We start from the raw sequence: 4205 nt of genomic DNA on the forward strand, positions 1-4205 counted from the left end.
CCCTCTCTGAGTGATTCTGATCCATCCAAGGTTAGGCTGCTAGGCGGATGCTTGGATGCTTGCTGCAGCTGAATTTCACTCAGCTCCACTCAGGGAGGTAGCAATCTCAACTTCCCCATCTGCACAATGGAAATAACCCTCCTTCCCTCACTGGGTACTTGCGAGGATTCGGGGAGTATTAATAAATAGGCAGCAGCCAGGCTGGTGCCTGGCACAGTGCACACTCGCCCAGCACATTGTAACTAAAATTCAAATGTGTGATCCCTGGGGCTGAAAGTTTGGCAACACTCTGGGGGTGATCTTGCTGGGAAACAGGCACTCTCATGGCTGCGGGGTGGGTGTGTGAGTTGCTAGGATTTCTCTGCAAGACAGTTTGGCAGTATCTATCAAAACTTACAAAAGCACATGCCCTCTTTTAAGCAATTCCACTGCTAAGAATTAATCCCACAGATAAACACAGTCGGGTTCATGGAAGGCCTGGCTACTCGCATGGGAGCCATATGGATGCAATGTGTCAGGCAGAAGTTGGAGGAAGGGGGAGGTTGGAGGGTGTTTCCAGAGAAATTGCTAGGCAGAAAAAAAAAAAAAAAAAAGATGCTCAACTGTGGGATAATCTAAAATACAAGAACACATTTTCCCTTGGGAACTTTTAAAAATGTTTCTGATTTGGATTCTTCCAAGATGGATAGATAAATGGATTAGTAAGAGCTGATTGTCACAAATAGAAACAAACTAAGTTGAGAAGAAAGACTATCTTACTATTTTCTGGGTGGTGGCATTATAAGTGATTTTTTAATTCTTTTAGGTTTTACTGATTTTTCAGACTTTCTTCTGCTTCAGAACTCAGGACATAATGAAAGTATTTTTAAAGCTTCTGTGTATGACAATCCCAATTGTCTAATAAATGCATGGATATGTATAAAAGACAGAAGGGTATAGACCAAAATGGTTAACCGTTGTCTCTGGGTTTACAGGTAATCTGTATTTTCTTTACGGGTTCCTGTGTTTTAGATTTTCTGGAATACATCTGTATTCATTTTATCATCAGATAAACGTCAAGTTCAGGCTGAAGAGTAATGCCATGGCTTGACGCCTCCTGGGATCCTCTCCAGCTCCAAGCAGGTACTCCCTGGTTTCCCAGCTCGCATTGGGAAGGGAGCTGCAGCTCTAGAGAGACGCCGCTAGGGTGCAACATTGCCCGCAAGGTAGCGCGGCTGAGCCCCGTGTGCACACACACACCCCACCCCGGGGCAGCTGACCACAGGTGGTCCCGAGGCAACCGACCACAACTGGAGTGGATCTCTGAATTTCCGAGGCCACCCTCAGGTAGAGGGTAGAGGAAGCTAGGGAAAGACGAAGCGATGGCCGAGTTTGGCATGCGACAGGCAGTAATGGATTTAACCAGGGAACCCCCTGATCCGGGCGGGCGGGGGTGGAGCGGGACACGGAACAAGGGGAGGCCGAAGCAGTCCGCATCCTCAGGCTCCTGAGTGCTGTGATCCAGGACAGTGACACCAGGGAGATGAACCCCGAACCCGGCTCGGAGAGGGGATCTGGGAATCAGGGAGGGCTTTGGGAGTGGCATATCAGCAAGATGAGTAGGAATGACTGAAAGGGAGCAGAGAGGGGGCCCGAAGATCGCCAGGGCTTCTGGTTAGAAAAACAGCCCATGGGAATATCTGGAAACCAGAGAAAGTGTGGCTAAGTATTGAGTGTGCGAGGGAAGGAGCTTTCAGGAAGATGCCGCCAGCGCCCAGAGGGGGTGGGGGGTGCAGGTAGCGAGAGCCTTTCAGTGCTCAGAGAAGAAGCAAGAGTTTTGTGCAAGGAGGAAGGGCAGTCAAACCCTAGCTCTGCCACTTATTTTCAGGATCTGGGAAAAGCCACTTCCCCTCTCTGAGCCTCAGTTTTCTCCTCTGTAAAATGGAGACAGTAATGCTCACTTTGGGGTCTTGTGAAGCTTAAAAGGGGTAAGCGGAGAAGCCTAAGTCACGACTTTACTTCCATTGTCTTTTTATTTGACTGCTATTTCTGCAGTAGCGTCCAAGTGGAAAAGCCAGACAAGCAGACCATTTCTAGATTGCTCACGGTGTCAGCTTTGCAAACATTAGTAGTCCGGAGGAGTCATCCCTGCTAGCTTCCAGGGGCAGGAAATCATTTCATCATGTGTGATTGCAATCAAGAACCCGTTCTGCCCTCTTATTCCCGTTTATAATGAGAATGTATTTTAATCATCTGCAATCTCCAGGAAAGAGGGTAACACAGGGAAGAGTTGTTTTTTTTTTTTTAACATAATAAAAAGCTAAAAATAGAGATAAAACCATCCACTCTATTGAAATGCTAAAGGCCGCCACCTCCTGGCACAGACTGAATAATAATGCTGGTTCAAAATGCCGGGGCAGGATGGGCGTGCCCACCCCCACCCCCTCCCTGCAGAGCTAGAGGCTGCCAGGTGAACTTTCCAGGGCAGATGCGAACTTGGACAGGTGCAGGAAACACAGGAGCCCCGCGGACCACGTCTTCTTCTAGCCAGGGCTCCTCACCAGAAGAATGAATCCCATCGGAAAGTCCAGTGATGACCGCCTGAAAAGGAGAAAGAGAAACTGGAACCGGGTCCCACTCCCCCCCCTACCGGGGAATTTTCAGCTTTGCGAGGGCAAAATCTGGACAGTGGAAGAAGAAAAACAAAGGTGTCACAAGCTGCTAGGTAAAGCCTGACAATAAAAAGTGGTGGGAAGAAGAGGAGGCAGAGGACAGAAAAATATGGATGGCCCCTCTAAGTCCGAGAGTGGAGAGTCGGGGAGAGAAGGTTTGGGGCACAGGGCACAGAGAGGGGTCGCTAGGCGGAAATGCATCCTTACAAGTCCACTGGGTATTAAGAGGGCATCCCACTTGAGCTGGGTTTCTCACGCTGGGTTTCACTCCAGAATCAGATGAGGAGCATTTCCCAATTCCTATCACTCAGGCATCATCCAAACCAATTACATCAGTATCTTGGGGTGACCTGGGGACTGGCATTTTAAGCTCCCTCTGTCATTGCGAGGTGCAGCCAGGATTGAGAACTACTGTTCTGAAGATCGATGAGTACTTTCATATAACTCAGTGACTCTAGGGGTGCTGGGTGGGGTTCTCAGTGCACTACAGGGCATGAATGCCCCGCACTGAGCTCACACTATGGACATGTGCAGTCATCGGAATCCAATTAACTGCAAGCCAGCTCCCATTTTCAGAGATGGCTACCATTCATTGAGCAGGTATTTTGCCTTTCACTTCAATCTCACAACAGCCGGTGAAGTAACCACTTCCCGGATAAAACTGTGACCTTTCAGGCACCGGCCGGAAGGAGCAGCCGGCCAAGATGCAAGGCAGGGGCAGACTGAGCTCCGCATCTGGCTCTAGCCCCTCCTGGCTGGTACACCAGCTGCCCCTCACGTACTGCCCAGGCCCACCCTCCCTTAAGCCTCTGCCCCCCCCACCCCCACTCCCAACACCACGACCAAGACTCCCTGCGGGCGGCCTGGGCTCAGGAACCTGGGACAGCGCTGAACCTGAATGCCAACAGTAGATGACCCCAAGACCGCAGCTTACCGGTTCTAGAGAGCAAGACTCTGCATAGACTCCAGCAGAAATGGAAGCTTAACTGAAACTAAAGGGAGATAAATATCCATGGTTGATTTTTTTGAGGGGAAAGAATGAGGTTACAGACAAAGCCAAGCCATATCCATTTACAGGGAAACATGGGGATTCGCATAAACTCTTAGAAGGTCTGGATAAACGCAGACCAAATCATTCCACAGTTGTCCCCAGCAGGGCACTGGTGTTGGGCGCCTCCCAGTTCTGGGCAGGGACCTGTTTCTCTGTTCATTCACCTCCCAGCAGCTGCCCTGCCTCCAACTTGCTCTCCCCTCCTCACCCTGCTTTCTTTCAAGCCTCAGTGTCTCTGGCTTAACAAGCTCTTTACTTCTACTAAAAAAATTCTACATGCTTAGAAGAAGAAACCAAGAGAACAGAGAAACCAGTAAAGTGATAGCTCCCTTCTTCTTGTTTCCTAATCCCAGCCCCAACACCAGCACGTCCCGGGGACAACTGTGGAATAATTTGGTCTGCATTTTTCCAGACCTTCTAAGTGTTTATGCGAACACACACGTTCCCCTGTAAATGGATATGGCTTGGCTTTGTCTGTAACCTCATTCTTTCCCCTCAAAAAA

Source organism: Mustela nigripes, chromosome 12 (assembly GCF_022355385.1).
Source record: "Mustela nigripes isolate SB6536 chromosome 12, MUSNIG.SB6536, whole genome shotgun sequence".
Lineage (NCBI taxonomy): Eukaryota > Metazoa > Chordata > Mammalia > Carnivora > Mustelidae > Mustela > Mustela nigripes.